Source organism: Rhinoderma darwinii, chromosome 1 (genome assembly GCF_050947455.1).
Source record: "Rhinoderma darwinii isolate aRhiDar2 chromosome 1, aRhiDar2.hap1, whole genome shotgun sequence".
Classification (NCBI taxonomy): domain Eukaryota; kingdom Metazoa; phylum Chordata; class Amphibia; order Anura; family Rhinodermatidae; genus Rhinoderma; species Rhinoderma darwinii.
The window spans coordinates 275,336,262-275,354,678 of NC_134687.1; the positions used below are offsets into that span (position 1 = coordinate 275,336,262).

At 41.9% G+C, this 18,417-nt stretch overlaps 81 pseudogenes; all 81 read right to left on the reverse strand.

Annotated features, from left to right (window-relative positions):
- Positions 1-23: 23 nt before the first annotated feature.
- Positions 24-142, reverse strand: LOC142670721 (5S ribosomal RNA; annotated as a pseudogene).
- Positions 143-209: 67 nt separating this feature from the next.
- Positions 210-328, reverse strand: LOC142692784 (5S ribosomal RNA; annotated as a pseudogene).
- A 253-nt stretch (positions 329-581) lies between these two features.
- Positions 582-700, reverse strand: LOC142693655 (5S ribosomal RNA; annotated as a pseudogene).
- A 67-nt stretch (positions 701-767) lies between these two features.
- LOC142728488 (5S ribosomal RNA) lies at positions 768-886 on the reverse strand (annotated as a pseudogene).
- Positions 887-953: 67 nt separating this feature from the next.
- On the reverse strand, positions 954-1,072 carry LOC142737500 (5S ribosomal RNA; annotated as a pseudogene).
- A 67-nt stretch (positions 1,073-1,139) lies between these two features.
- LOC142689820 (5S ribosomal RNA) lies at positions 1,140-1,258 on the reverse strand (annotated as a pseudogene).
- A 67-nt stretch (positions 1,259-1,325) lies between these two features.
- LOC142735701 (5S ribosomal RNA) lies at positions 1,326-1,444 on the reverse strand (annotated as a pseudogene).
- Positions 1,445-1,511: 67 nt separating this feature from the next.
- LOC142682603 (5S ribosomal RNA) lies at positions 1,512-1,630 on the reverse strand (annotated as a pseudogene).
- Positions 1,631-1,883: 253 nt separating this feature from the next.
- Positions 1,884-2,002, reverse strand: LOC142689831 (5S ribosomal RNA; annotated as a pseudogene).
- Positions 2,003-2,069: 67 nt separating this feature from the next.
- LOC142671827 (5S ribosomal RNA) lies at positions 2,070-2,188 on the reverse strand (annotated as a pseudogene).
- Positions 2,189-2,255: 67 nt separating this feature from the next.
- On the reverse strand, positions 2,256-2,374 carry LOC142695380 (5S ribosomal RNA; annotated as a pseudogene).
- A 253-nt stretch (positions 2,375-2,627) lies between these two features.
- Positions 2,628-2,746, reverse strand: LOC142708471 (5S ribosomal RNA; annotated as a pseudogene).
- Positions 2,747-2,813: 67 nt separating this feature from the next.
- On the reverse strand, positions 2,814-2,932 carry LOC142692795 (5S ribosomal RNA; annotated as a pseudogene).
- A 253-nt stretch (positions 2,933-3,185) lies between these two features.
- LOC142737429 (5S ribosomal RNA) lies at positions 3,186-3,304 on the reverse strand (annotated as a pseudogene).
- A 67-nt stretch (positions 3,305-3,371) lies between these two features.
- Positions 3,372-3,490, reverse strand: LOC142737996 (5S ribosomal RNA; annotated as a pseudogene).
- A 67-nt stretch (positions 3,491-3,557) lies between these two features.
- Positions 3,558-3,676, reverse strand: LOC142736687 (5S ribosomal RNA; annotated as a pseudogene).
- A 67-nt stretch (positions 3,677-3,743) lies between these two features.
- Positions 3,744-3,862, reverse strand: LOC142737438 (5S ribosomal RNA; annotated as a pseudogene).
- A 67-nt stretch (positions 3,863-3,929) lies between these two features.
- Positions 3,930-4,048, reverse strand: LOC142700139 (5S ribosomal RNA; annotated as a pseudogene).
- Positions 4,049-4,115: 67 nt separating this feature from the next.
- On the reverse strand, positions 4,116-4,234 carry LOC142684102 (5S ribosomal RNA; annotated as a pseudogene).
- A 439-nt stretch (positions 4,235-4,673) lies between these two features.
- Positions 4,674-4,792, reverse strand: LOC142737450 (5S ribosomal RNA; annotated as a pseudogene).
- Positions 4,793-4,859: 67 nt separating this feature from the next.
- LOC142688140 (5S ribosomal RNA) lies at positions 4,860-4,978 on the reverse strand (annotated as a pseudogene).
- A 67-nt stretch (positions 4,979-5,045) lies between these two features.
- On the reverse strand, positions 5,046-5,164 carry LOC142708722 (5S ribosomal RNA; annotated as a pseudogene).
- A 67-nt stretch (positions 5,165-5,231) lies between these two features.
- On the reverse strand, positions 5,232-5,350 carry LOC142668688 (5S ribosomal RNA; annotated as a pseudogene).
- Positions 5,351-5,603: 253 nt separating this feature from the next.
- Positions 5,604-5,722, reverse strand: LOC142666545 (5S ribosomal RNA; annotated as a pseudogene).
- A 253-nt stretch (positions 5,723-5,975) lies between these two features.
- On the reverse strand, positions 5,976-6,094 carry LOC142665454 (5S ribosomal RNA; annotated as a pseudogene).
- A 67-nt stretch (positions 6,095-6,161) lies between these two features.
- LOC142738104 (5S ribosomal RNA) lies at positions 6,162-6,280 on the reverse strand (annotated as a pseudogene).
- Positions 6,281-6,347: 67 nt separating this feature from the next.
- Positions 6,348-6,466, reverse strand: LOC142737616 (5S ribosomal RNA; annotated as a pseudogene).
- Positions 6,467-6,905: 439 nt separating this feature from the next.
- On the reverse strand, positions 6,906-7,024 carry LOC142694108 (5S ribosomal RNA; annotated as a pseudogene).
- A 253-nt stretch (positions 7,025-7,277) lies between these two features.
- On the reverse strand, positions 7,278-7,396 carry LOC142737030 (5S ribosomal RNA; annotated as a pseudogene).
- Positions 7,397-7,463: 67 nt separating this feature from the next.
- Positions 7,464-7,582, reverse strand: LOC142733561 (5S ribosomal RNA; annotated as a pseudogene).
- A 67-nt stretch (positions 7,583-7,649) lies between these two features.
- Positions 7,650-7,768, reverse strand: LOC142729486 (5S ribosomal RNA; annotated as a pseudogene).
- Positions 7,769-8,021: 253 nt separating this feature from the next.
- Positions 8,022-8,140, reverse strand: LOC142687188 (5S ribosomal RNA; annotated as a pseudogene).
- A 67-nt stretch (positions 8,141-8,207) lies between these two features.
- LOC142685517 (5S ribosomal RNA) lies at positions 8,208-8,326 on the reverse strand (annotated as a pseudogene).
- A 67-nt stretch (positions 8,327-8,393) lies between these two features.
- Positions 8,394-8,512, reverse strand: LOC142736110 (5S ribosomal RNA; annotated as a pseudogene).
- A 67-nt stretch (positions 8,513-8,579) lies between these two features.
- On the reverse strand, positions 8,580-8,698 carry LOC142737699 (5S ribosomal RNA; annotated as a pseudogene).
- A 67-nt stretch (positions 8,699-8,765) lies between these two features.
- LOC142724743 (5S ribosomal RNA) lies at positions 8,766-8,884 on the reverse strand (annotated as a pseudogene).
- A 67-nt stretch (positions 8,885-8,951) lies between these two features.
- Positions 8,952-9,070, reverse strand: LOC142737617 (5S ribosomal RNA; annotated as a pseudogene).
- Positions 9,071-9,145: 75 nt separating this feature from the next.
- Positions 9,146-9,264, reverse strand: LOC142711306 (5S ribosomal RNA; annotated as a pseudogene).
- A 67-nt stretch (positions 9,265-9,331) lies between these two features.
- Positions 9,332-9,451, reverse strand: LOC142674421 (5S ribosomal RNA; annotated as a pseudogene).
- A 254-nt stretch (positions 9,452-9,705) lies between these two features.
- On the reverse strand, positions 9,706-9,824 carry LOC142738227 (5S ribosomal RNA; annotated as a pseudogene).
- A 67-nt stretch (positions 9,825-9,891) lies between these two features.
- On the reverse strand, positions 9,892-10,010 carry LOC142686996 (5S ribosomal RNA; annotated as a pseudogene).
- Positions 10,011-10,077: 67 nt separating this feature from the next.
- Positions 10,078-10,196, reverse strand: LOC142708734 (5S ribosomal RNA; annotated as a pseudogene).
- A 67-nt stretch (positions 10,197-10,263) lies between these two features.
- On the reverse strand, positions 10,264-10,382 carry LOC142668489 (5S ribosomal RNA; annotated as a pseudogene).
- Positions 10,383-10,449: 67 nt separating this feature from the next.
- LOC142737012 (5S ribosomal RNA) lies at positions 10,450-10,568 on the reverse strand (annotated as a pseudogene).
- Positions 10,569-10,635: 67 nt separating this feature from the next.
- LOC142736869 (5S ribosomal RNA) lies at positions 10,636-10,754 on the reverse strand (annotated as a pseudogene).
- Positions 10,755-10,821: 67 nt separating this feature from the next.
- On the reverse strand, positions 10,822-10,940 carry LOC142666112 (5S ribosomal RNA; annotated as a pseudogene).
- A 67-nt stretch (positions 10,941-11,007) lies between these two features.
- LOC142737330 (5S ribosomal RNA) lies at positions 11,008-11,126 on the reverse strand (annotated as a pseudogene).
- A 67-nt stretch (positions 11,127-11,193) lies between these two features.
- On the reverse strand, positions 11,194-11,312 carry LOC142728837 (5S ribosomal RNA; annotated as a pseudogene).
- A 67-nt stretch (positions 11,313-11,379) lies between these two features.
- Positions 11,380-11,498, reverse strand: LOC142711250 (5S ribosomal RNA; annotated as a pseudogene).
- A 67-nt stretch (positions 11,499-11,565) lies between these two features.
- On the reverse strand, positions 11,566-11,684 carry LOC142732282 (5S ribosomal RNA; annotated as a pseudogene).
- A 67-nt stretch (positions 11,685-11,751) lies between these two features.
- Positions 11,752-11,870, reverse strand: LOC142737619 (5S ribosomal RNA; annotated as a pseudogene).
- Positions 11,871-11,937: 67 nt separating this feature from the next.
- Positions 11,938-12,056, reverse strand: LOC142688151 (5S ribosomal RNA; annotated as a pseudogene).
- A 253-nt stretch (positions 12,057-12,309) lies between these two features.
- Positions 12,310-12,428, reverse strand: LOC142737031 (5S ribosomal RNA; annotated as a pseudogene).
- A 67-nt stretch (positions 12,429-12,495) lies between these two features.
- LOC142733572 (5S ribosomal RNA) lies at positions 12,496-12,614 on the reverse strand (annotated as a pseudogene).
- Positions 12,615-12,681: 67 nt separating this feature from the next.
- On the reverse strand, positions 12,682-12,800 carry LOC142729420 (5S ribosomal RNA; annotated as a pseudogene).
- A 253-nt stretch (positions 12,801-13,053) lies between these two features.
- On the reverse strand, positions 13,054-13,172 carry LOC142687095 (5S ribosomal RNA; annotated as a pseudogene).
- Positions 13,173-13,239: 67 nt separating this feature from the next.
- LOC142685528 (5S ribosomal RNA) lies at positions 13,240-13,358 on the reverse strand (annotated as a pseudogene).
- Positions 13,359-13,425: 67 nt separating this feature from the next.
- Positions 13,426-13,544, reverse strand: LOC142735568 (5S ribosomal RNA; annotated as a pseudogene).
- Positions 13,545-13,611: 67 nt separating this feature from the next.
- Positions 13,612-13,730, reverse strand: LOC142737690 (5S ribosomal RNA; annotated as a pseudogene).
- Positions 13,731-13,797: 67 nt separating this feature from the next.
- On the reverse strand, positions 13,798-13,916 carry LOC142724643 (5S ribosomal RNA; annotated as a pseudogene).
- Positions 13,917-13,983: 67 nt separating this feature from the next.
- LOC142737595 (5S ribosomal RNA) lies at positions 13,984-14,102 on the reverse strand (annotated as a pseudogene).
- A 75-nt stretch (positions 14,103-14,177) lies between these two features.
- LOC142695854 (5S ribosomal RNA) lies at positions 14,178-14,296 on the reverse strand (annotated as a pseudogene).
- Positions 14,297-14,363: 67 nt separating this feature from the next.
- Positions 14,364-14,483, reverse strand: LOC142674344 (5S ribosomal RNA; annotated as a pseudogene).
- A 254-nt stretch (positions 14,484-14,737) lies between these two features.
- On the reverse strand, positions 14,738-14,856 carry LOC142738220 (5S ribosomal RNA; annotated as a pseudogene).
- A 67-nt stretch (positions 14,857-14,923) lies between these two features.
- LOC142687942 (5S ribosomal RNA) lies at positions 14,924-15,042 on the reverse strand (annotated as a pseudogene).
- Positions 15,043-15,109: 67 nt separating this feature from the next.
- LOC142708745 (5S ribosomal RNA) lies at positions 15,110-15,228 on the reverse strand (annotated as a pseudogene).
- Positions 15,229-15,295: 67 nt separating this feature from the next.
- Positions 15,296-15,414, reverse strand: LOC142668500 (5S ribosomal RNA; annotated as a pseudogene).
- Positions 15,415-15,481: 67 nt separating this feature from the next.
- On the reverse strand, positions 15,482-15,600 carry LOC142737013 (5S ribosomal RNA; annotated as a pseudogene).
- Positions 15,601-15,667: 67 nt separating this feature from the next.
- LOC142736929 (5S ribosomal RNA) lies at positions 15,668-15,786 on the reverse strand (annotated as a pseudogene).
- A 67-nt stretch (positions 15,787-15,853) lies between these two features.
- LOC142666123 (5S ribosomal RNA) lies at positions 15,854-15,972 on the reverse strand (annotated as a pseudogene).
- A 67-nt stretch (positions 15,973-16,039) lies between these two features.
- Positions 16,040-16,158, reverse strand: LOC142667870 (5S ribosomal RNA; annotated as a pseudogene).
- A 67-nt stretch (positions 16,159-16,225) lies between these two features.
- LOC142728848 (5S ribosomal RNA) lies at positions 16,226-16,344 on the reverse strand (annotated as a pseudogene).
- Positions 16,345-16,411: 67 nt separating this feature from the next.
- On the reverse strand, positions 16,412-16,530 carry LOC142711261 (5S ribosomal RNA; annotated as a pseudogene).
- Positions 16,531-16,597: 67 nt separating this feature from the next.
- On the reverse strand, positions 16,598-16,716 carry LOC142732293 (5S ribosomal RNA; annotated as a pseudogene).
- Positions 16,717-16,783: 67 nt separating this feature from the next.
- On the reverse strand, positions 16,784-16,902 carry LOC142737620 (5S ribosomal RNA; annotated as a pseudogene).
- A 67-nt stretch (positions 16,903-16,969) lies between these two features.
- On the reverse strand, positions 16,970-17,088 carry LOC142695866 (5S ribosomal RNA; annotated as a pseudogene).
- Positions 17,089-17,155: 67 nt separating this feature from the next.
- Positions 17,156-17,274, reverse strand: LOC142738364 (5S ribosomal RNA; annotated as a pseudogene).
- Positions 17,275-17,527: 253 nt separating this feature from the next.
- Positions 17,528-17,646, reverse strand: LOC142697461 (5S ribosomal RNA; annotated as a pseudogene).
- A 253-nt stretch (positions 17,647-17,899) lies between these two features.
- On the reverse strand, positions 17,900-18,018 carry LOC142668323 (5S ribosomal RNA; annotated as a pseudogene).
- A 67-nt stretch (positions 18,019-18,085) lies between these two features.
- LOC142685539 (5S ribosomal RNA) lies at positions 18,086-18,204 on the reverse strand (annotated as a pseudogene).
- Positions 18,205-18,271: 67 nt separating this feature from the next.
- Positions 18,272-18,390, reverse strand: LOC142736111 (5S ribosomal RNA; annotated as a pseudogene).
- Between the last annotated feature and the right edge of the window lie 27 nt (positions 18,391-18,417).

The following is an 18,417-nucleotide window of genomic DNA, read 5'->3' on the forward strand; positions in this document are numbered from 1 at the left end:
AAAATCTAAACAACATAATAAAAAGTCAACCGCACCACGGATTCCCAGACAGTCTCCCGCACTGGTACTAGCGAGGCCTTAAGCTGTGTAACTTCTGCGATCCGACGAGAGCAGGGACATTCAGCTTAGAATGGCCATTGACATTAAATGCTTTAATCCATAGTCCTTTTTAATCGATTGTGAAACAAAATCTAAACGACATAATAAAAATTCAACCGCATCACGGATTCCCAGACAGTCTCCCACACTGGTACTAGCGAGGCCTTAAGCTGTGTAACTTCTGCGATCTGACGAGAGCAGGCACATTCAGCTTAGAATGGCCATTGACATTAAATGCTTTAATCCATAGTCCTTTTTAATCGATTGTGAAACAAAATCTAAACGACATAATAAAAAGTCTGACGCACCACGGATTCCCAGACAGTCTCCCACACTGGTACTAGCGAGGCTTTAAGCTGTGTAACTTCTGCGATCTGACGAGAGCAGGCACATTCAGCTTAGAATGGCCATTGACATTAAAAGCTTTAATCCATAGTCCTTTTTAATCGATTGTGAAACAAAATCTAAACGACATAATAAAAATTCAACCGCACCACGGATTCCCAGACAGTCTCCCACACTGGTACTAGTGAGGCCTTAAGCTGTGTAACTTCTGCTATCTGACGAGAGCAGGCACATTCAGCTTAGAATGGCCATTGACATTAAATGCTTTAATCCATAGTCCTTTTTAATCGATTGTGAAACAAAATCTAAACGACATAATAAAAAGTCAACCGCACCACGGATTCCCAGACAGTCTCCCACACTGGTACTAGCGAGGCCTTAAGCTGTGTAACTTCTGCGATCTGACGAGAGCAGGGACATTCAGCTTAGAATGGCCATTGACATTAAATGCTTTAATCCATAGTCCTTTTTAATCGATTGTGAAACAAAATCTAAACGACATAATAAAAATTCAACCGCACCACGGATTCCCAGACAGTCTCCCACAATGGTACTAGCGAGGCCTTAAGCTGTGTAACTTCTGCGATCTGACGAGAGCAGGCACATTCAGCTTAGAATGGCCATTGACGTTAAATGCTTTAATCCATAGTCCTATTTAATCTATTGTGAAACAAAATCTAAACGACATAATAAAAAGTCAACCACACCACGGATTCCCAGACAGTCTCCCACACTGGTACTAGCGAGGCGTTAAGCTGTGTAACTTCTGCGTTCTAACGAGAGCAGGCACATCCAGCTTAGAATGGCCATTGACATTAAATGCTTTAATCCATAGTCCTTTTTAATCGATTGTGAAACAAAATCTAAACGACGTAATAAAAAGTCAACCGCACCACGGATTCCCAGACAGTCTCCCACACTGGTACTAGCGAGGACTTAAGCTGTGTAACTTCTGCGATCTGATGAGAGCAGGCACATTCAGCTTAGAATGGCCATTGACATTAAAAGCCTTAATCCATAGTCCTATTTAATCTATTGTGAAACAAAATCTAAACGACATAATAAAAAGTCAACCGCACCACGGATTCCCAGACAGTCTCCCACACTGGTACTAGCGAGGCCTTAAGCTGTGTAACTTCTGCGATCTGACGAGAGCAGGGAAATTCATCTTAGAATGGCCATTGACATTAAATGCTTTAATCCATAGTCCTTTTTAATCGATTGTGAAACAAAATCTAAACGACATAATAAAAAGTGAACCGCACCACTGATTCCCAGACAGTCTCCCACACTGGTTCTAGCGAGGCCTTAAGCTGTGTAACTTCTGCGATCTGACGAGAGCAGGCACATTCAGCTTAGAATGGCAATTGACGTTAAATGCTTTAATCCATAGTCCTATTTAATCTATTGTGAAACAAAATCTAAACGACATAATAAAAAGTCAACCACACCACGGATTCCCAGACAGTCTCCCACACTGGTACTAGCGAGGCGTTAAGCTGTGTAACTTCTGCGTTCTAACGAGAGCAGGCACATCCAGCTTAGAATGGCCATTGACATTAAATGCTTTAATCCATAGTCCTTTTTAATCGATTGTGAAACAAAATCTAAACGACATAATAAAAAGGCAACCGCACCACGGATTCCCAGACAGTCTCCCACACTGGTACTAGCGAGGACTTAAGCTGTGTAACTTCTGCGATCTGACGAGAGCAGGCACATTCAGCTTAGAATGGCCATTGACATTAAAAGCCTTAATCCATAGTCCTATTTAATCTATTGTGAAACAAAATCTAAACGACATAATAAAAAGTCAACCGCACCACGGATTCCCAGACAGTCTCCCACACTGGTACTAGCGAGGCCTTAAGCTTTGTAACTTCTACGATCTGACGAGAGCAGGGACATTCAGCTTAGAATGGCCATTGACATTAAATGCTTTAATCCATAGTCCTTTTTAATCGATTGTGAAACAAAATCTAAACGACATAATAAAAATTCAACCGCACCACGGATACCCAGACAGTCTCCCACACTGGTACTAGCGAGGCCTTAAGCTGTGTAACTTCTGCGATCTGACGAGAGCAGGGAAATTCATCTTAGAATGGCCATTGACATTAAATGCTTTAATCCATAGTCCTTTTTAATCGATTGTGAAACAAAATCTAAACTACATAATAAAAATTCAACCGCACCACGGATTCCCAGACAGTCTCCCACACTGGTACTAGCGAGGCGTTAAGCTGTGTAACTTCTGCGATCTAACGAGAGCAGGCACATCCAGCTTAGAATGGCCATTGACTTTAAATGCTTTAATCCATAGTCCTTTTTAATCGATTGTGAAACAAAATCTAAACGACATAATAAAAATTCAACCGCATCACGGATTCCCAGACAGTCTCCCACACTGGTACTAGCGAGGCCTTAAGCTGTGTAACTTCTGCGATCTGACGAGAGCAGGCACATTCAGCTTAGAATGGCCATTGACATTAAATGCTTTAATCCATAGTCCTTTTTAATCGATTGTGAAACAAAATCTAAACGACATAATAAAAAGTCTGCCGCACCACGGATTCCCAGACAGTCTCCCACACTGGTACTAGCGAGGCATTAAGCTGTGTAACTTCTGCGATCTGACGAGAGCAGGGACATTCAGCTTAGAATGGCCATTGACATTAAATGCTGTAATCCATAGTCCTTTTTAATCGATTGTGAAACAAAATCTAAACGACATAAAAAAATTTCAACCGCACCACGGATTCCCAGACAGTCTCCCACACTGGTACTAGCGAGGCCTTAAGCTGTGTAACTTCTGCGATCTGACGAGAGCAGGCACATTCAGCTTAGAATGGCCATTGACGTTAAATGATTTAATCCATAGTCCTATTTAATCTATTGTGAAACAAAATCTAAACGACATAATAAAAAGTCAACCGCACCACGGATTCCCAGACAGTCTCCCACACTGGTACTAGCGAGGCTTTAAGCTGTGTAACTTCTGCGATCTGACGAGAGCAGGCACATTCAGCTTAGAATGGCCATTGACATTAAAAGCTTTAATCCATAGTCCTTTTTAATCGATTGTGAAACAAAATCTAAACGACATAATAAAAATTCAACCGCACCACGGATTCCCAGACAGTCTCCCACACTGGTACTAGCGAGGCCTTAAGCTGTGTAACTTCTGCGATCTGACGAGAGCAGGCACATTCAGCTTAGAATGGCCATTGACATTAAATGCTTTAATCCATAGTCCTTTTTAATCGATTGTGAAACAAAATCTAAACGACATAATAAAAAGTCAACTGCACCACGGATTCCCAGACAGTCTCCCACACTGGTACTAGCGAGGCCTTAAGCTGTGTAACGTCTGCGATCTGACGAGAGCAGGGACATTCAGCTTAGAATGGCCATTGACATTAAGTGCTTTAATCCATAGTCCTTTTTAATCGATTGTGAAACAAAATCTAAACGACATAATAAAAATTCAACCGCACCACGGATTCCCAGACAGTCTCCCACACTGGTACTAGCGAGGCGTTAAGCTGTGTAACTTCTGCGTTCTAACGAGAGCAGGCACATCCAGCTTAGAATGGCCATTGACATTAAATGCTTTAATCCATAGTCCTTTTTAATCGATTGTGAAACAAAATCTAAACGACATAATAAAAAGTCAACCGCACCACGGATTCCCAGACAGTCTCCCACACTGGTACTAGCGAGGACTTAAGCTGTGTAACTTCTGCGATCTGACGAGAGCAGGCACATTTAGCTTAGAATGGCCATTGACATTAAAAGCCTTAATCCATAGTCCTATTTAATCTATTGTGAAACAAAATCTAAACGACATAATAAAAAGTCAACCGCACCACGGATTCCCAGACAGTCTCCCACACTGGTACTAGCGAGGGCTTAAGCTTTGTAACTTCTACGATCTGACGAGAGCAGGGACATTCAGCTTAGAATGGCCATTGACATTAAATGCTTTAATCCATAGTCCTTTTTAATCGATTGTGAAACAAAATCTAAACGACATAATAAAAATTCAACTGCACCACGGATACCCAGACAGTCTCCCACACTGGTACTAGCGAGGCCTTAAGCTGTGTAACTTCTGCGATCTGACGAGAGCAGGGTAATTCATCTTAGAATGGCCATTGACATTAAATGCTTTAATCCAAGTCCTTTTTAATCGATTGTGAAACAAAATCTAAACGACACAATAAAAATGTCAACCGCACCACGGATTCCCAGACAGTCTCCCACACTGGTACTAGCGAGGCCTTAAGCTGTGTAACTTCTGCGTTCTGACCAGAGCAGGCACATTCAGCTTAGAATGGCCATTGACATTAAAAGCCTTAATCCATAGTCCTATTTAATCTATTGTGAAACAAAATCTAAACAACATAATAAAAAGTCAACCGCACCACGGATTCCCAGACAGTCTCCCACACTGGTACTAGCGAGGTCTTAAGCTGTGTAACTTCTGCGATCTGACGAGAGCAGGGACATTCAGCTTAGAATGTCCATTGACATTAAATGCTTTAATCCATAGTCCTTTTTAATCGATTGTGAAACAAAATCTAAACGACATAATAAAAATTCAACCGCACCACGGATTCCAAGACAGTCTCCCACACTGGTACTAGCGAGGCCTTAAGCTGTGTAACTGCTGCGTTCTGACGAGAGCAGGCACATTGAGCTTAGAATGGCCATTGACGTTAAATGCTTTAATCCATAGTCCTATTTAATCTATTGTGAAACAAAATCTAAACGACATAATAAAAAGTCAGCCGCACCACGGATTCCCAGACAGTCTCCCACACTGGTACTAGCGAGGCCTTAAGCTGTGTAACTTCTGCGATCTGACGAGAGCAGGCACATTCAGCTTAGAATGGCCATAGACATTAAATGCTTTAATCCATAGTCCTTTTTAATCGATTGTGAAACAAAATCTAAACAACATAATATAAAGTCAACCGCACCACGGATTCCCAGACAGTCTCCCACACTGGTACTAGCGAGGCCTTAAGCTGTGTAACTTCTGTGATCTGACGAGAGAAGGGACATTCAGCTTAGAATGGCCATTGACATCAAATGCTTTAATCCATAGTCCTTTTTAATCGATTGTGAAACAAAATCTAAACGACATAATAAAAATTCAACCACACCACGGATTCCCAGACAGTCTCCCACACTGGTACTAGCGAGGCCTTAAGCTGTGTAACTTCTGCGATCTGACGAGAGCAGGCACATTCAGCTTAGAATGGCCATTGACGTTAAATGCTTTACTCCATAGTCCTATTTAATCTATTGTGAAACAAAATGTAAACGACATAATAAAAAGTCAACCGCACCACGGATTCCCAGACAGTCTCCCACACTGGTACTAGCGAGGCGTTAAGCTGTGTAACTTCTGCAATCTAACGAGAGCTTGCACATTCAGCTTAGAATGGCCATTGACATCAAATGCTTTAATCCATAGTCCTTTTTAATCGATTGTGAAACAAAATCTAAACGACATAATAAAAAGTTAACCACACCACGGATTCCCAGACAGTCTCCCACACTGGTACTAGCGCGGCCTTAAGCTGTGTAACTTCTGCGATCTGACGAGAGCAGGCACATTCAGCTTAGAATGGCCATTGACATTAAAAGCCTTAATCCATAGTCCTATTTAATTTATTGTGAAAAAAAAGCTAAACAACATAATAAGAAGTCAACCGCACCACGGATTCCCAGACAGTCTCCCACACTGGTACTAGCGAGGCCTTAAGCTGTGTAACTTCTGCGATCTGACGAGAGCAGGCACATTCCGCTTAGAATGACCATTGACATTGAATGCTTTAATCCATAGTCCTTTTTAATCGATTGTGAAACAAAATCTAAACGACATAATAAAAAGTCAACCGCACTACGGATTCCCAGACAGTCTCCCACACTGGTACTAGCGAGGCCTTAAGCTGTGTAACTTCTGCGATCTGACGAGAGCAGGCACATTCAGCTTAGAATGGCCATTGACATTAAATGCTTTAATCCATAGTCCTTTTTAATCGATTGTGAAACAAAATCTAAACGACATAATAAAAATTCAACCGCACCACGGATTCCCAGACAGTCTCCCACACTGGTACTAGCGAGGCCTTAAGCTGTGTAACTTCTGCGATCTGACGAGAGGAGGCACATTCAGCTTAGAATAGCCATTGACGTTAAATGCTTTAATCCATAGTCCTATTTAATCTATTGTGAAACAAAATCTAAACGACATAATAAAAAGTCAACCGCACCACGGATTCCCAGACAGTCTCCCACACTGGTACTAGCGAGGCGTTAAGCTGTGTAACTGCTGCGTTCTGACCAGAGCAGGCACATACAGCTTAGAATGGCCATTGACATTAAAAGCCTTAATCCATAGTCCTATTTAATCTATTGTGAAACAAAATCTAAACAACATAATAAAAAGTCAACCGCACCACGGATTCCCAGACAGTCTCCCACAATGGTACTAGCGAGGTCTTAAGCTGTGTAACTTCTGCGATCTGACGAGAGCAGGGACATTCAGCTTAGAATGTCCATTGACATTAAATGCTTTAATCCATAGTCCTTTTTAATCGATTGTGAAACAAAATCTAAACGACATAATAAAAATTCAACCGCGCCACGGATTCCAAGACAGTCTCCCACACTGGTACTAGCGAGGCCTTAAGCTGTGTAACTGCTGCGTTCTGACGAGAGCAGGCACATTGAGCTTAGAATGGCCATTGACGTTAAATGCTTTAATCCATAGTCCTATTTAATCTATTGTGAAACAAAATCTAAACGACATAATAAAAAGTCAGCCGCACCACGGATTCCCAGACAGTCTCCCACACTGGTACTAGCGAGGCCTTAAGCTGTGTAACTTCTGCGATCTGACGAGAGCAGGCACATTCAGCTTAGAATGGCCATTGACATTAAATGCTTTAATCCATAGTCCTTTTTAATCGATTGTGAAACAAAATCTAAACGACATAATAAAAAGTCAACCACACCACGGATTCCCAGACAGTCTCCCACACTGGTACTAGCGAGGCCTTAAGCTGTGTAACTTCTGCGATCTGACGAGAGCAGGCACATTCAGCTTAGAATGGCCATTGACATTAAATGCTTTAATCCATAGTCCTTTTTAATCGATTGTGAAACAAAATCTAAACGACATAATAAAAAGTCAACCACACCACGGATTCCCAGAAAGTCTCCCACACTGGTACTAGCGAGGCCTTAAGCTGTGTAACTTCTGCGATCTGACGAGAGCAGGCACATTCAGCTTAGAATGGCCATTGACATTAAATGCTTTAATCCATAGTCCTTTTTAATCGATTGTGAAACAAAATCTAAACGACATAATAAAAAGTCAACCGCACCACGGATTCACAGACAGTCTCCCACACTGGTACTAGCGAGGCATTAAGCTGTGTAACTTCTGCGATCTGACGAGAGCATGGACATTCAGCTTAGAATGGGCATTGACATTAAATGGCTTAATCCATAGTCCTTTTTAATCGATTGTGAAACAAAATCTAAACGACATAATAAAAATTCAACCGCACCACGGATTCCCAGACAGTCTCCCACACTGGTACTAGCGAGGCCTTAAGCTGTGTAACTTCTGCGATCTGACGAGAGCATGCACATTCAGCTTAGAATGGCCATTGACGTTAAATGCTTTAATCCATAGTCCTATTTAATCGATTGTGAAACAAAATCTAAACGACATAATAAAAAGTCAACCGCACCACGGATTCCCAGACAATCTCCCACACTGGTACTAGCGAGGGCTTAAGCTGTGTAACTTCTGCGATCTGACGAGAGCAGGCACATTCAGCTTAGAATGGCCATTGACGTTAAAAGCCTTAATCCATAGTCCTATTTAATCTATTGTGAAACAAAAGCTAAACAACATAATAAAAAGTCAACCGCACCACGGATTCCCAGACAGTCTCCCACACTGGTACTAGCGAGGCCTTAAGCTGTGTAACTTCTGCGTTCTGACGAGAGCATGCACATTCAGCTTAGAATGGCCATTGACGATAAATGCTTTAATCCATAGTCCTATTTAATCTATTGTGAAACAAAATCTAAACGACATAATAAGAAGTCAACCGCACCACGGATTCCCAGACAGTCTCCCACACTGGTACTAGCGAGGCCTTAAGCTGTGTAATTTCTGTGATCTAACGAGAGCAGGCACATTCAGCTTAGAATGGCCATTGACATTAAATGCTTTAATCCATAGTCCTTTTTAATCGATTGTGAAACAAAATCTAAACGCCATAATAAAAAGTCAACCGCACCACGGATTCCCAGACAGTCTCCCAAACTGGTACTAGCGAGGCCTTAAGCTGTGTAACTTCTGCGATCTGACGAGAGCAGGCACATTCAGCTTAGAATGGCCATTGACATTAAATGCTTTAATCCATAGTCCTTTTTAATCGATTGTGAAACAAAATCTAAACGACATAATAAAAAGTCAACCGCACTACGGATTCCCAGACAGTCTCCCACACTGGTACTAGCGAGGCCTTAAGCTGTGTAACTTCTGCGATCTGACGAGAGCAGGCACATTCAGCTTAGAATGGCCATTGACATTAAATGCTTTAATCCTTTAATCCATAGTCCTTTTTAATCGATTGTGAAACAAAATCTAAACGACATAATAAAAAGGCAACCGCACCACGGATTCCCAGACAGTCTCCCACACTGGTACTAGCGAAGCCTTAAGCTGTGTAACTTCTGCGATCTGACGAGAGTAGGGACATTCAGCTTAGAATGGCCATTGACATTAAATGCTTTAATCCATAGTCCTTTTTAATCGATTGTGAAACAAAATCTAAACGACATAATAAAAATTCAACCGCACCACGGATTCCCAGACAGTCTCCCACACTGGTACTAGCGAGGCCTTAAGCTGTGTAACTTCTGCGATCTCGACGAGAGCAGGCACATTCAGCTTAGAATGGCCATTGACGTTAAATGCTTTAATCCATAGTCCTATTTAATCTATTGTGAAACAAAATCTAAACGACATAATAAAAAGTCAACCGCACCACGGATTCCCAGACAGTCTCCCACACTGGTACTAGCGAGGCGTTAAGCTGTGTAACTTCTGCGATCTAACAAGAGCAGGGACATTCAGCTTAGAATGGCCATTGACATTAAAGGCTTTAATCCATAGTCCTTTTTAATCGATTGTGAAACAAAATCTAAACGACACAATAAAAATGTCAACCGCACCACGGATTCCCAGACAGTCTCCCACAATGGTACTAGCGAGGCCTTAAGCTGTGTAACTTCTGCGTTCTGACCAGAGCAGGCACATCCAGCTTAGAATGGCCATTGACATTAAAAGCCTTAATCCATAGTCCTATTTAATCTATTGTGAAACAAAATCTAAACAACATAATAAAAAGTCAACCGCACCTCGGATTCCCAGACAGTCTCCCACACTGGTACTAGCGAGGTCTTAAGCTGTGTAACTTCTGCGATCTGACGAGAGCAGGGACATTCAGCTTAGAATGTCCATTGACATTAAATGCTTTAATCCATAGTCCTTTTTAATCGATTGTGAAACAAAATCTAAACGACATAATAAAAATTCAACCGCACCACGGATTCCAAGACAGTCTCCCACACTGGTACTAGCGAGGCCTTAAGCTGTGTAACTGCTGCGTTCTGACGAGAGCAGGCACATTGAGCTTAGAATGGCCATTGACGTTAAATGCTTTAATCCATAGTCCTATTTAATCTATTGTGAAACAAAATCTAAACGACATAATAAAAAGTCAGCCGCACCACGGATTCCCAGACAGTCTCCCACACTGGTACTAGCGAGGCCTTAAGCTGTGTAACTTCTGCGATCTGACGAGAGCAGGCACATTCAGCTTAGAATGGCCATAGACATTAAATGCTTTAATCCATAGTCCTTTTTAATCGATTGTGAAACAAAATCTAAACGACATAATAAAAAGTCAGCCGCACCACGGATTCCCAGACAGTCTCCCACACTGGTACTAGCGAGGCCTTAAGCTGTGTAACTTCTGCGATCTGACGAGAGCAGGCACATTCAGCTTAGAATGGCCATTGACATTAAAAGCCTTAATCCATAGTCCTATTTAATTTATTGTGAAACAAAATCTAAACAACATAATAAAAAGTCAACCGCACCACGTATTCCCAGACAGTCTCCCACACTGGTACTAGCGAGGCCTTAAGCTGTGTAACTTCTGCGATCTGACGAGAACAGGGACATTCAGCTTTGTATGGCCATTGACATTAAATGCTTTAATACATAGTCCTTTTTAATCGATTGTGAAACAAAATCTAAACGACATAATAAAAATTCAACCGCACCACGGATTCCCAGACAGTTTCCCACACTGGTACTAGCGAGGCCTTAAGCTGTGTAACTTCTGCGTTCTGACGAGAGCAGGCACAATCAGCTTAGAATGGCCATTGACGTTAAATGCTTTAATCCATAGTCCTATTTAATCTATTGTGAAACAAAATCTAAACGACATAATAAAAAGTCAACCGCACCACGGATTCCCAGACAGTCTCCCACACTGGTACTAGCAAAGCCTTAAGCTGTGTAACTTCTGCGATCTGACGAGAGCAGGCACATTCAGCTTAGAATGGCCATTGACATTAAATGCTTTAATCCATAGTCCTTTTTAATCGATTGTGAAACAAAATCTAAACGACATAATAGAAAGTCAACCGCACCACGGATTCCCAGACAGTCTCCCACACTGGTACTAGCGAGGCCTTAAGCTGTGTAACTTCTGCGGTCTGACGAGAGCAGGCACATTCAGCTTAGAATGGCCATTGACATTAAATGCTTTAATCCATAGTCCTTTTTAATCGATTGTGAAACAAAATCTAAACGACATAATAAAAATTCAACCGCACCACGGATTCACAGACAGTCTCCCACACTGGTACTAGCGAGGCCTTAAGCCGTGTAACTTCTGCGTTCTGACGAGAGCATGCACATTCAGCTTAGAATGGCCATTGACGATAAATGCTTCAATCCATAGTCCTATTTAATCTATTGTGAAACAAAATCTAAACGACATAATAAGAAGTCAACCGCACCACGGATTCCCAGACAGTCTCCCAAACTGGTACTAGCGAGGCCTTAAGCTGTGTAACTTCTGCGATCTGACGAGAGCAGGCACATTCAGCTTAGAATGACCATTGACATTGAATGCTTTAATCCATAGTCCTTTTTAATCGATTGTGAAACAAAATCTAAACGACATAATAAAAAGTCAACCGCACTACGGATTCCCAGACAGTCTCCCACACTGGTACTAGCGAGGCCTTAAGCTGTGTAACTTCTGCGATCTGACGAGAGCAGGCACATTCAGCTTAGAATGGCCATTGACATTAAAAGCCTTAATCCATAGTCCTATTTAATCTATTGTGAAACAAAATCTAAACAACATAATAAAAAGTCAACCGCACCACGGATTCCCAGACAGTCTCCCACACTGGTACTAGCGAGGTCTTAAGCTGTGTAACTTCTGCGATCTGACGAGAGCAGGGACATTCAGCTTAGAATGTCCATTGACATTAAATGCTTTAATCCATAGTCCTTTTTAATCGATTGTGAAACAAAATCTAAACGACATAATAAAAATTCAACCGCGCCACGGATTCCAAGACAGTCTCCCACACTGGTACTAGCGAGGCCTTAAGCTGTGTAACTGCTGCGTTCTGACGAGAGCAGGCACATTGAGCTTAGAATGGCCATTGACGTTAAATGCTTTAATCCATAGTCCTATTTAATCTATTGTGAAACAAAATCTAAACGACATAATAAAAAGTCAGCCGCACCACGGATTCCCAGACAGTCTCCCACACTGGTACTAGCGAGGCCTTAAGCTGTGTAACTTCTGCGATCTGACGAGAGCAGGCACATTCAGCTTAGAATGGCCATTGACATTAAATGCTTTAATCCATAGTCCTTTTTAATCGATTGTGAAACAAAATCTAAACGACATAATAAAAAGTCAACCACACCACGGATTCCCAGACAGTCTCCCACACTGGTACTAGCGAGGCCTTAAGCTGTGTAACTTCTGCGATCTGACGAGAGCAGGCACATTCAGCTTAGAATGGCCATTGACATTAAATGCTTTAATCCATAGTCCTTTTTAATCGATTGTGAAACAAAATCTAAACGACATAATAAAAAGTCAACCACACCACGGATTCCCAGAAAGTCTCCCACACTGGTACTAGCGAGGCCTTAAGCTGTGTAACTTCTGCGATCTGACGAGAGCAGGCACATTCAGCTTAGAATGGCCATTGACATTAAATGCTTTAATCCATAGTCCTTTTTAATCGATTGTGAAACAAAATCTAAACGACATAATAAAAAGTCAACCGCACCACGGATTCACAGACAGTCTCCCACACTGGTACTAGCGAGGCATTAAGCTGTGTAACTTCTGCGATCTGACGAGAGCATGGACATTCAGCTTAGAATGGGCATTGACATTAAATGGCTTAATCCATAGTCCTTTTTAATCGATTGTGAAACAAAATCTAAACGACATAATAAAAATTCAACCGCACCACGGATTCCCAGACAGTCTCCCACACTGGTACTAGCGAGGCCTTAAGCTGTGTAACTTCTGCGATCTGACGAGAGCATGCACATTCAGCTTAGAATGGCCATTGACGTTAAATGCTTTAATCCATAGTCCTATTTAATCGATTGTGAAACAAAATCTAAACGACATAATAAAAAGTCAACCGCACCACGGATTCCCAGACAATCTCCCACACTGGTACTAGCGAGGGCTTAAGCTGTGTAACTTCTGCGATCTGACGAGAGCAGGCACATTCAGCTTAGAATGGCCATTGACATTAAAAGCCTTAATCCATAGTCCTATTTAATCTATTGTGAAACAAAAGCTAAACAACATAATAAAAAGTCAACCGCACCACGGATTCCCAGACAGTCTCCCACACTAGTACTAGCGAGGCCTTAAGCTGTGTAACTTCTGCGTTCTGACGAGAGCATGCACATTCAGCTTAGAATGGCCATTGACGATAAATGCTTTAATCCATAGTCCTATTTAATCTATTGTGAAACAAAATCTAAACGACATAATAAGAAGTCAACCGCACCACGGATTCCCAGACAGTCTCCCACACTGGTACTAGCGAGGCCTTAAGCTGTGTAATTTCTGTGATCTAACGAGAGCAGGCACATTCAGCTTAGAATGGCCATTGACATTAAATGCTTTAATCCATAGTCCTTTTTAATCGATTGTGAAACAAAATCTAAACGCCATAATAAAAAGTCAACCGCACCACGGATTCCCAGACAGTCTCCCAAACTGGTACTAGCGAGGCCTTAAGCTGTGTAACTTCTGCGATCTGACGAGAGCAGGCACATTCAGCTTAGAATGGCCATTGACATTAAATGCTTTAATCCATAGTCCTTTTTAATCGATTGTGAAACAAAATCTAAACGACATAATAAAAAGTCAACCGCACTACGGATTCCCAGACAGTCTCCCACACTGGTACTAGCGAGGCCTTAAGCTGTGTAACTTCTGCGATCTGACGAGAGCAGGCACATTCAGCTTAGAATGGCCATTGACATTAAATGCTTTAATCCTTTAATCCATAGTCCTTTTTAATCGATTGTGAAACAAAATCTAAACGACATAATAAAAAGGCAACCGCACCACGGATTCCCAGACAGTCTCCCACACTGGTACTAGCGAGGCCTTAAGCTGTGTAACTTCTGCGATCTGACGAGAGTAGGGACATTCAGCTTAGAATGGCCATTGACATTAAATGCTTTAATCCATAGTCCTTTTTAATCGATTGTGAAACAAAATCTAAACGACATAATAAAAATTCAACCGCACCACGGATTCCCAGACAGTCTCCCACACTGGTACTAGCGAGGCCTTAAGCTGTGTAACTTCTGCGATCTCGACGAGAGCAGGCACATTCAGCTTAGAATGGCCATTGACGTTAAATGCTTTAATCCATAGTCCTATTTAATCTATTGTGAAACAAAATCTAAACGACATAATAAAAAGTCAACCGCACCACGGATTCCCAGACAGTCTCCCACACTGGTACTAGCGAGGCGTTAAGCTGTGTAACTTCTGCGATCTAACAAGAGCAGGGACATTCAGCTTAGAATGGCCATTGACATTAAAGGCTTTAATCCATAGTCCTTTTTAATCGATTGTGAAACAAAATCTAAACGACACAATAAAAATGTCAACCGCACCACGGATTCCCAGACAGTCTCCCACAATGGTACTAGCGAGGCCTTAAGCTGTGTAACTTCTGCGTTCTGACCAGAGCAGGCACATCCAGCTTAGAATGGCCATTGACATTAAAAGCCTTAATCCATAGTCCTATTTAATCTATTGTGAAACAAAATCTAAACAACATAATAAAAAGTCAACCGCACCACGGATTCCCAGACAGTCTCCCACACTGGTACTAGCGAGGTCTTAAGCTGTGTAACTTCTGCGATCTGACGAGAGCAGGGACATTCAGCTTAGAATGTCCATTGACATTAAATGCTTTAATCCATAGTCCTTTTTAATCGATTGTGAAACAAAATCTAAACGACATAATAAAAATTCAACCGCACCACGGATTCCAAGACAGTCTCCCACACTGGTACTAGCGAGGCCTTAAGCTGTGTAACTGCTGCGTTCTGACGAGAGCAGGCACATTGAGCTTAGAATGGCCATTGACGTTAAATGCTTTAATCCATAGTCCTATTTAATCTATTGTGAAACAAAATCTAAACGACATAATAAAAAGTCAGCCGCACCACGGATTCCCAGACAGTCTCCCACACTGGTACTAGCGAGGCCTTAAGCTGTGTAACTTCTGCGATCTGACGAGAGCAGGCACATTCAGCTTAGAATGGCCATAGACATTAAATGCTTTAATCCATAGTCCTTTTTAATCGATTGTGAAACAAAATCTAAACGACATAATAAAAAGTCAGCCGCACCACGGATTCCCAGACAGTCTCCCACACTGGTACTAGCGAGGCCTTAAGCTGTGTAACTTCTGCGATCTGACGAGAGCAGGCACATTCAGCTTAGAATGGCCATTGACATTAAAAGCCTTAATCCATAGTCCTATTTAATTTATTGTGAAACAAAATCTAAACAACATAATAAAAAGTCAACCGCACCACGTATTCCCAGACAGTCTCCCACACTGGTACTAGCGAGGCCTTAAGCTGTGTAACTTCTGTGATCTGACGAGAACAGGGACATTCAGCTTTGAATGGCCATTGACATTAAATGCTTTAATACATAGTCCTTTTTAATCGATTGTGAAACAAAATCTAAACGACATAATAAAAATTCAACCGCACCACGGATTCCCAGACAGTTTCCCACACTGGTACTAGCGAGGCCTTAAGCTGTGTAACTTCTGCGTTCTGACGAGAGCAGGCACAATCAGCTTAGAATGGCCATTGACGTTAAATGCTTTAATCCATAGTCCTATTTAATCTATTGTGAAACAAAATCTAAACGACATAATAAAAAGTCAACCGCACCACGGATTCCCAGACAGTCTCCCACACTGGTACTAGCAAAGCCTTAAGCTGTGTAACTTCTGCGCTCTGACGAGAGCAGGCACATTCAGCTTAGAATGGCCATTGACATTAAATGCTTTAATCCATAGTCCTTTTTAATCGATTGTGAAACAAAATCTAAACGACATAATAAAAAGTCAACCGCACCACGGATTCCCAGACAGTCTCCCACACTGGTACTAGCGAGGCCTTAAGCTGTGTAACTTCTGCGGTCTGACGAGAGCAGGCACATTCAGCTTAGAATGGCCATTGACATTAAATGCTTTAATCCATAGTCCTTTTTAATCGATTGTGAAACAAAATCTAAACGACATAATAAAAATTCAACCGCACCACGGATTCACAGACAGTCTCCCACACTGGTACTAGCGAGGCCTTAAGCCGTGTAACTTCTGCGTTCTGACGAGAGCATGCACATTCAGCTTAGAATGGCCATTGACGATAAATGCTTCAATCCATAGTCCTATTTAATCTATTGTGAAACAAAATCTAAACGACATAATAAGAAGTCAACCGCACCACGGATTCCCAGACAGTCTCCCAAACTGGTACTAGCGAGGCCTTAAGCTGTGTAACTTCTGCGATCTGACGAGAGCAGGCACATTCAGCTTAGAATGACCATTGACATTGAATGCTTTAATCCATAGTCCTTTTTAATCGATTGTGAAACAAAATCGAAACGACATAATAAAAAGTCAACCGCACTACGGATTCCCAGACAGTCTCCCACACTGGTACTAGCGAGGCCTTAAGCTGTGTAACTTCTGCGATCTGACGAGAGCAGGCACATTCAGCTTAGAATGGCCATTGACATTAAATGCTTTAATCCATAGTCCTTTTTAATCGATTGTGAAACAAAATCTAAACGACATAATAAAAAGGCAACCGCACCACGGATTCCCAGACAGTCTCCCACACTGGTACTAGCGAGGCCTTAAGCTGTGTAACTTCTGCGATCTGACGAGAGTAGGGACATTCAGCTTAGAATGGCCATTGACATTAAATGCTTTAATCCATAGTCCTTTTTAATCGATTGTGAAACAAAATCTAAACGAAAAAATAAAAATTCAACCGCACCACGGATTCCCAGACAGTCTCCCACACTGGTACTAGCGAGGCCTTAAGCTGTGTAACTTCTGCGATCTGACGAGAGCAGGCACATTCAGCTTAGAATAGCCATTGACGTTAGATGCTTTAATCCATAGTCCTATTTAATCTATTGTGAAACAAAATCTAAACGACATAATAAAAAGTCAACCGCACCACGGATTCCCAGACAGTCTCCCACACTGGTACTAGCGAGGCGTTAAGCTGTGTAACTTCTGCGATCTAACAAGAGCAGGGACATTCAGCTTAGAATGGCCATTGCCATTAAAGGCTTTAATCCATAGTCCTTTTTAATCGATTGTGAAACAAAATCTAAACGACACAATAAAAATTCAACCGCACCACGGATTCCCAGACAGTCTCCCACACTGGTACTAGCGAGGCCTTAAGCTGTGTAACTTCTGCGATCTGACGAGAGCAGGGACATTCAGCTTAGAATGTCCATTGACATTAAATGCTTTAATCCATAGTCCTTTTTAATCGATTGTGAAACAAAATCTAAACGACATAATAAAAATTCAACCGCGCCACGGATTCCAAGACAGTCTCCCACACTGGTACTAGCGAGGCCTTAAGCTGTGTAACTGCTGCGTTCTGACGAGAGCAGGCACATTGAGCTTAGAATGGCCATTGACGTTAAATGCTTTAATCCATAGTCCTATTTAATCTATTGTGAAACAAAATCTAAACGACATAATAAAAAGTCAGCCACACCACGGATTCCCAGACAGTCTCCCACACTGGTACTAGCGAGGCCTTAAGCTGTGTAACTTCTGCGATCTGACGAGAGCAGGCACATTCAGCTTAGAATGGCCATTGACATTAAATGCTTTAATCCATAGTCCTTTTTAATCGATTGTGAAACAAAATCTAAACAACATAATAAAAAGTCAACCGCACCACGGATTCCCAGACAATCTCCCACACTGGTACTAGCGAGGGCTTAAGCTGTGTAACTTCTGCGATCTGACGAGAGCAGGCACATTCAGCTTAGAATGGCCATTGACATTAAAAGCCTTAATCCATAGTCCTATTTAATCTATTGTGAAACAAAAGCTAAACAACATAATAAAAAGTCAACCGCACCACGGATTCCCAGACAGTCTCCCACACTGGTACTAGCGAGGCCTTAAGCTGTGTAACTTCTGCGTTCTGACGAGAGCATGCACATTCAGCTTAGAATGGCCATTGACGATAAATGCTTTAATCCATAGTCCTAT